Below are 9515 nucleotides of genomic sequence, written 5' to 3'. Positions count from 1 at the left end.
TAACATGCTACCTAACTGATCAACAATTATGGGTACAAGCTAATAACAAGGTATATATGCTATCTTATTGAACAAGCAACTTAACCCAAATAATGATGTGTGCGCTAGGCATCTCTCTCCAACTCTCTCCAGGTTGTTGTGCTGCTTGGCTGGCTAGCTGCTCAATGGTTTCCTCCAGATATTGCCACTGTTCTCGTTGACACTGCAGTGCACACTGTCACCATCAGCAGTGTGTCTCCGCCAGTTCAAGAAAGTCCACTCCCTGCATACGTACTGTAAATATGATGAGTCATAGATTGGCAGGAAATCCTCTTCATCTTCACTGTCCAACTGCATTGTCACGGAGCTGGAACCAGCAGTAGAGGATGGAGCGGCCTTAAAGCTGTATGCTGCTGTGGTGCCAAACTGCTGCAGAACTTCACTTGGTAGTTTATGCTGGTAACAGGTATCACCAGCCAGCTTCAGTCCATACCGCACCAGGAGTATGGAGTTGAGAGTGTGCAGTGACATTCTATTTCTTAACTTTGACTTGACCACACTCATTTGGCTGAGCAGCCGTTCAACCTCTGCATTTGAGTGTGAGGGCAGCGAGTGCAGCTTTGCACAGTTCTTCAAATGGATTTGACCCGGAAGAGTCCGTGTAGTAAATTCACTTCACTCCAAAACTCGATTGTATTTTCAGTTGAGTCTCACCTAAACAGATGGATGTTTCTCCATTGGGAAACAATTTTATCAATTGTTTGGGGCTTATACCCCAGTAGCTCAGCTACTTTAATCATTTCAGTGGTGCCTTTATTATGCTTTAGGGTTTCCTTAACACTGAACAAGGCCATGTTTCGCAAGGCTTCCAGGTTGTCTGGGAGCCTTGCTTGCAGCTCCTTGCTTAAAGCAACAATGCACCGTCTCCGAATGACCTTTTTGTCCTCGGGCGCAAGACTGAGTTGGTACACCGTGCTCTCGAAAAGGTACCCAAGGTATGGTAATGGACTGAGATGTCCATCAATGGCATCCTTCAGGACATCAATTTTTGCCATAGCGTTGACTACTCTGCTGCAAATTGATGTTAAGAGGTGTACCAGATTGTCCAAAAGCTTGACAGGATCTGTTTGCTCTCCCTCAAATGACTTCACTGCAACTTATATGTTGGACAGAGTTGATTTCAAGAATGTCAGGTAGACATTGTTGGTCTTGTCCATGTACATGGAGTGGAGCACATCCGCCATGTAGCAATGCTCACTGGCCTTGGTCACCTCAAAGTGGAGCTTCAGTTCTTCCCACTGGCTCAATATATGAGTTACCGCAGGCTCAATCGATAGCCAACGTGTGGCACACACTTTGGTGATTCGCAGGAGTTTCTGGCCACAATTAATTGTGGCATACACTGCTTTGTACGCCTCGCGCAGTTTTGGGGAAATCGAAAACCAGTTGTAGGTTTCCCTGATTAAGTACTCAACACTCCTAGGGATGGTTTCTTTGGATGCTGCACTGACAGACAATTGTAAAGAATGGCACACACAGCGGATGAGCACCAAATTGGGCAATGCACATTCTTCCTTTAAAATCTTGTGCACCCCGTTGTGCAATCCAGTCATCACTGACACATTATCAGTGCCAATACCCTGAAGATTCTCTTTTTTAAGGTTACACTTCTCAAGAAACTCAACTACCGCCTATTGATCTGGCATCGCCCCCCTCCAATTCAACCAGCCCAAGAAATGTGGACACAACGGTTCTTTTTTTAGCACTGAAATACCGAATCACCACACCCAGGTATTTCGAGACACTGACATCAGTGAACTCATCCAAAAGGAGACTGAACTTCTCATCCCCCACATCTGATGTTACCCTTTTGAGAAAATAAGGAGCCAGTATTCCCCTAATCTTTTCTGTGCACTTGGTGCGGTGCATTTGGAAGTTTGTTGCTGCCACAGAATCTGAAAAGGCAGCTTTGCAAGCCATACCTAAATGGTTGCATGCTAGCAGCGAACAATGCTCCGCAATGGCCATTGCCATAGTAGCTTCTGCGCTTTTGCAGTTATTCACTTTCTTAACCAACTGTGGTAATGTAGACTGCATTGCGGAGTTGTACGGTTTTAATTTATTTATATGTTTTGCTGTAGCACAACGTTTTTTGATGTCATACATTTTGTTAATTGATGTTGTAAGTTCTGCTCAAGATCAAACATTCGTGACCAACTATATTCATTGGGTTTGTCTCGTCAAACGCATACTACTGCTGCTGCAGTCAGCCATCAATGATTTGCAATTTGCTGAAATTGCTGCTGGCCTGCTGCTGCCTGTGCACGAGCTGAGCGCTAGCTGCTGACGTCACTCACAATGCACTTTTGCAGCCAGGCATGTGTGTTGTGACTGAATGTGTGACAGATAAATATTTTTTTGTGTCATTTAGAGGGAAAATGCATGCGTTTTAGCGTTTGAGTCACTTTTCAAAAGTTGCTAAAAGTTCCAAATATGTTTTTTTATAAGTAGCTAAATTTGTTGCTAGGTGCTGTTTGAAAAATAAGTTGTCAAGGTAGTCTGAAAAGTTGTTAAATCTAGCATCAAAATTGCTAAGTTGGAATCACTGTTAACAAGGTGACAGCGGAGAGAAAGAGGCGAAGAGAGAGGGTATACTCCGCCCAAAATCTGTCCACGAAAATAATATCACAAAGACAGGAATTTTTGTATGGTCAATGAGTGTCAAGTTTGGTCAACAACATTTTTTATTGCTAATTTGCTAAGTGAGGCTTATTTGATCGAATTTAAGTTTTGTAATGATTAGGTTGTTACAAAAGCACTGATGGGGTGAAAGTAGGTTTTATTTCTTCCAGGTATAGGACCTCAAGCACGTGCACCACATTTTTCTATGGACCTGATCATAGAATTACATACAGTACCAGTCAAAAGTTTGGACACACCTACTCATTCAAGGGTTTTTCTTTATTTTTACTATTTACTACATTGTAGAATAATACTGAAGACAACAAAACAATGAAATAACACATATGGAATTAGTTATTTTATTTAAACTTTTATTTAACTAGGCAACTCAGTTAAGAACAAATTCTTATTTACAATGACCTACACCAGCCAAACCCTAACCAGGACGAAGTTGAGCCAATTGTGCTTCACCCTATGGGACTCCTGATCATGGCCGGATCATGTAGTAACCAAAAAAGTGTTAAACAAATCAAAATAGGTTTTATATTTGAGATTCTTCAAATAGCCACCCTTTGCCTTGATGACAGCTTTGCACACTCTTGGCATTCTCTCAACCAGCTTCATGAGGTAGTCACCTAGAATGCATTTCAATTAACAGGTGTGCCTTGTTAAAAGTTAATTTGTGGAATTTCTTTCCTTCTTAATGCGTTTGAGCCAATCAGTTATGTTGTGACAAGGTAGGGGTGGTATACAGAAGATCTGGTAAAAGACCAAGTCCATATTATGGCATGAACAGCTCAAATAAGCAAAGAGAAATGACAGCCCATCATCACTTTAAGACATGAAGGTCAGTAAATCCGGAAAATGTCAAGAACTTTGAAAGTTTCTTCAAGTCGCAAAAACCATCAAGCGCTATGATAAAACTAGCTCTCATGAGGTCCGCCTCAAGAAAGGATAACCCAGAGTTACCTCTTCTGCAGAGGATAAGTTTATTAGATTTCACTGTACCTTAGATTGCATGCCAAAGAAATGCTTCACAGAATTCAAGTAACAGACACATCTCAACATCAACTGTTCATGGTTAAATTGCGGCAAAGAAACCACTACTAATGGACAACAATAAGAAGAAGAGACTTTCTTGGGCCAAGAAACACGAGCAATGGACATTGGACCAGTGGAAATATGTCCTTTGGTCTGATGAGTCCAAATTTGAGATTTTTGGTTCCAACCCAGTGTCTTTCTGAGACGCAGAGTAGGTGAACGGATGATCTCCGCATGTGTGGTTCCCACCGTGACGCATGGAGGAGTTGTGATGGTGTGGGGGTGCATTGCTGGTGACACTGTCTTAATGTATTTAGAATTCAAGGCACACTTAAGCAGTATGGATACCACAGCATTCTGCAGTGATACGCCATCCCATCTGGTTTGCACTTAGTGGGACTATCATTTGTTTTTTAACTGGACAATGACCCAAAACACACCTCCAGGCTGTGTAAGGGCTATTTGATCAAAAAAGAGAGTGATGATGCTGCGTCAGATGATCTGGCCTCCACAATCACCCGACCTCAACCCAATTGAGATGGTTTGGGATGAGTTGGACTGCAGAGTGAAGGAAAAGCAGCCAACAAGTGGTCAGCATATGGGGGAACTCCTTCAAGACTGTTGGAAAAGCATTCCAGGTGACTACCTCATGAAGCTGGTTGAGAGAATGCCAAGAGTGTGCAAAGCTGTCATCAAGGCAAAAGGTGGCTACTTTGAAGATTCTAAAATCTAAAATATATTTTCATTTGTTTAACACTTTTTTGGTTACAACATGATTCCATATGTGTTATTTCATAGTTTTGATGTCAGCACTATTATTCTACAATGTAGAAAATAGTAAAAATAAAGAAAAACCCTTGAATGAGTAGGTGTATCCAAACTTTTGACTGGTACTGTATATACTGAATACAAATATAAATGCAACATGTAAAGTGCTGGTCCCATGTTTCATGAGCTGAAATAAAAGATACCAGAAATTTTCCAGGTGAACAAAAAGGTTATTTCTCTCGAATGTTGGACACAAATATGTTTATATCCCTGTTAGTGAGTATTTCTCCTTTGCCAAGATAGTCCATCCACCTGACAGGTGTGGCATATCAAGAAGCTGATTAAACAGCGTTACAGAGCATTACACAGGTGCACCTTGTGCTGGGGACAATAAAAGGCCACTCTAAAATGTGCAGATTTGTCACACAACACAATGCCATAGATGTCTCAAGTTTTGAGAGATGGTGCAATTGGTATGCTGACTGCAGGAATGTCCACCGGAGCTGTTGCTAGAGAATTTATTGTTAATTTCTCTACCATAAGCCCCATCCAACGTTGTTTTAGAGAATTTGGCAGTACGCCCAACTGGCTTCACAACCGCAGACCACGTGTAACCTCGCCAGCCCAGGACGACCAGATCCGGCTTCTTCACCTGCGGGATCATCTGAGACCAGCCACCTGGACAGCTGATGAAACTGTGGATTTGCACAACTGAAGAATTTATGTACAAACTGTCAGAAACCGTTTCAGGGAAGCTCATCTGCCTGCTCTTCGTCCTCACCAGGGTCTTGACCTGACTGTATTTTGGTGTGGTAACCGACACCAGTGACCAAGAGATGCATTTCTGTATTCCCAGTCATGTGAAATCCATAGATTAGGGCCTAATTTATTTAAATTGAGTGATTTCCTTATATGAACTGTAACTCAGTAAAATCTTACAATTTTGTTGCATGCTGCGTTTATATATATTTTTCAATGTAGAATCCCTATTAATTCAATAGCAACTGTGAGCCTAGTCCTGAAGATTCGTAATTTACATTTTAAAATAAATGAGCTTTTATTGAGGCATAAACACAACCAATCATGATGTTATCAAAAAATCACTTCAAAGGGCTCCTTTACTAGGCTTTCTGCGCACGTTCATCCACTCGCAACATATTTCCAGCCTCCAAGCAGTGATGAATGGAAAGTGACATCTGTTACACAAAACACCATAAAGTGTAACGACATTTGGCGATTGTCAGTTGGTCAAAATGTATGCGTCCACTGCTGTCCACGTGCGTCTCTGTGTCGGCCACTCATCTCTGCCTTTGGCAAAAATGTTATGTTATCCTCGTACCACATGGCATTTTGGAGTATAGGCTATACCACACGTTCTCAAGTCCATTCCCTCATTTTTCATGCCTTGGACATACATAATGATAAATAATGGTGTAATAGCCTACATTTGTCTTGACATTTATTTGTATTATTGTGATAGGCTCATGTATTTTTATTTATTTTTTAAATCCTTTTTGTTGGTCTATTTGTTGTTGTTGTTGTTGTGTACTTTTAACCCTTTTTCTCCCAAAGTTTCGTGATATCCGATTGGTAGTTACAGTCTTGTCCCATCTATTTCTTTTGTCGCGGCTCTGTACCTGAGAGTACCGCTTTACTTTCACCGCTGGATATAAGTGGACACACGTGGCATTTCGTCAAAAAAACACATTTTTATCGCAGTTGTGACTATTGTTCACACGCATATCTTCCCTTTCATTGGCTAGAAGGGTCCCACCTCTCGCCTCCTCCCGCCTGCCTTCCATCTTTAAGGACGTGTATTTAAATTGTTGGAGCGGACACTCGACTGTCTTGTCAATATAATAAAATATCTTTGTCAACACTCCATTTTAACTCCTCCTCCACATTTACTGGATTGGTTGAACAGTGCAGAAGAGAACCTCCTGACAAGTTTTTTTTCTCGTCAGGACCAGAAAGAAAGGAACACAGCCCAGGCGTTTCTTTCACGCCTGCTACTTTAGGGTATTGTCTACGGGGAATGCACTCTGCAGTCAAGGAAATATATAAAAAGTGTGAGATAGCATTGTATAAATTTTATTTAATTTCCAATGAAGTAAAACTAATTTGTCTGTACATTATGTATATTATAAAACAAATCCATGAGTAATGTAGCCTATATCATATATTATTTTCTTTCTAACAGTTTGTAATATAAAGGTCCTCAGAGACTTTATGAGTGAGAGATTTTATAAGTGAAAGAATAAAGCAATTTGTCATAACCATAAAAAGAGCAGAGACAATATATTTAATTCATGGTGAGTTTATTGATTGTACAGCATGCCTTGATCCTTAACACTTTAAGGGATCCTTTCGGACAGACCAATAAAGAGCTGATTAATCATAAACAGAAGTTATCAATACTGAATTCAACGCTAACTCTGAAACCAACTTATTCACTTACTAGGCCTACATGATCCAGTCCCCCCAAAAAACAGCCCAACAAGAAGCTGCATAAGAGTGCCTTAGGGCCCCAGAGTCAGAGGACAAACTCAGACAGACACCAATCTCCCTCTTGCCTGAAACCTGACTGATTAGTGTGTTTACACTTCAGAGGACGTCATACAGGGGAACAGAAATAAACACATTCTTAATAGCAAGTTTTGGTTGGTATTCAAGCAGGGGGTCCGTCTTCTTAACTTTTGTTTTAATTCGCTGTTACTTTTTTTTTTGCCCTTCACCAGACTGCAGTATCATCAGTCGCCCCACAATCTCAGCTCCACTCCACTTAACATCTCTCCGGTCCTCTTGGCTTCATGACTACAGCAACCTCTAGTGTTCACCTCACTTTATGTACACAATCACATCCTACAATCTGCTCCCCTAACCATAATAACGTACAAAAAGAAAACAGAAATTAGAATAACATTGGACTGGTATGGTGTCACACTCTTTAAAGCAGAAGTTTATTGAACAGAGGTTGTGCAACAGACATTTCTGAGGTACATTATGTAACTTCTAGTGGAAGGGGGACAACTAAAGGGAAATCCACGCTGTTGAAACACACTTCCTCGTGTCAGATGCAGTATGTGGTGAGCTTTTTTGATTTATTGGTTGAGCCATTTTGTATTGGTTTTCCAGACAATAGGACCACCTGGAACACACAGGTCAACTAAGCTCATCAAATCAAGCTTAGGAACCAAAATCCATCCACATTAAATTGGAACAAACCATGTAATTAATCATCAATGATATTTGAGACATTTTCACATTTGTCTTTGTAATGAATGTCACATGGGTCTCACAATTAGCACCACCATCAACTTAAACTGAGCAAGGAAGTGTTGACTTGTTGTTGTGCCCCCTCCACTAGGGTTTAAGTCCAGGTGGGAGCCTTGCATGCTTGCCACTCAACAAGGTCAGTACATTTCACAACAGACACAACTACTGTGCTTTCTACTGTACTGTTACCCTTCCCAGGCTCCCTAAAAACTGTAGAGTTGTGAGGTATTCAGATATTCTTTTTTTGTCCAGTAAACCTGAGGTATAGAGATACCGCAATGTGACTGAGAAAGTAGAGCAAAATAGATAAAAAAGGAAAAGAAACATGCTATCTAAGCAAACTGTACAAAGAACATTTCCAGTCGAATACTCGTGTCATGTTCTTCTATTACCATCTACTTCAGTATTCTGAATGTATCTCTTAAGCAGTAAAATAATTATATTATAATACAAATGTTTATAAAATAGCAGCACACTCAAGTGACACATCACAACTAAGTAATGTAATTTTTTTTTGTATATAAGAATGAAACAAAATCATAGCTTTTAGCAGCGCAAAAAGACAATAATAATAACTCAATAAAAAATATTGACACTTTGATGTCTTCACACCTCCATCTCTCTTCACTTTGGAATACAGTATCTAACCCCTTACAAATGCTCTACAAACTTTTTGGGGGGTCTGGACACCCCATAAAATAAAACAAAACACAAATTGAAGGGGGTCTAAATACAAATTCAAACCTAACACAGTCAACTACTTTGTAAAAACAAACAAATCATAATCTATGCTCAGAATAGAGCTTGCAGGAGGAAAAAAAGGGCAGACATCCTTGACAATGATGAACAGGGGCTAGTTTTGGTGAGAGGTTGAAGATGGCCTTGTTTATAAGATTGGTTTCTAGAAAACGTTTTCCTGAAAAACATTGATTTTTGAGTAGCCTGCTAAAACACTGAATCCTCATTTTCCCCTCATACCTACCACACATGCAAACACAAACAAACGTACACACACACACACACACACACAAAAAACCACACCAAAAACTTGATACACCTTTAAATGTAGCAATGAGAATATTGCGTGATCAAGGCTGCCTTGTGCTGGCGATGTACCCTGTGTCAGTCTTGGAAGTGAATTAGTCTAATTCTGATGTCTGGGTGACTGATCAAACCCCATGCCAATGAAGTGACTGAAGCAGCAAATCTCACTGGACGAGAGGGGCACACGCAGAGATAGAACTTTCATAGAGTTTTATCACTACGGGTTCACAGACATCAGTCAGGCCTGCACAGCCACACAGGGGCATCACCGAAGACAACAGGCCAGGCTCTACTAGCAAAACCATCAATAAGGTAGCTTTGAACATAGAACAAGCTTCATCATTTTGAAAGAAAACCTAATTTGCCCTCAGAACACCAGATGTTCTATGGTAACGTTTTCTGTATAGTTCCCACCCATGTGACTTTTTGTTGATGTTGTGAAGCAGATCAAATAGAATATTCAAGTAGAACAAATATTTTATAATGTGATAACTTCTCAAATAAAAACAAAATCATTAACCTTGTCTGTAGCCTTTTTTTTAAAATTAGCATTGGCATTAGTTATTTGTTAAAACACACGAAAAATGGTCAGACGCCCCTTTGCACTTTTCTTTATTTCGGAATGTTTTTAGATCGGAATGTCCTCATGTCATAAGGTGTTAGGCATTATTTTGACACCTGCTTGCCAAGTGGGTACATCTGAATGTGGGAAACCAGCCCTACAA

This window comes from Salmo salar, chromosome 16 (assembly GCF_965601325.2).
Source record: "Salmo salar chromosome 16, fSalSal1, whole genome shotgun sequence".
Classification (NCBI taxonomy): Eukaryota; Metazoa; Chordata; class Actinopteri; order Salmoniformes; family Salmonidae; genus Salmo; species Salmo salar.
Note: the sequence above shows the minus strand (reverse complement) of the source record.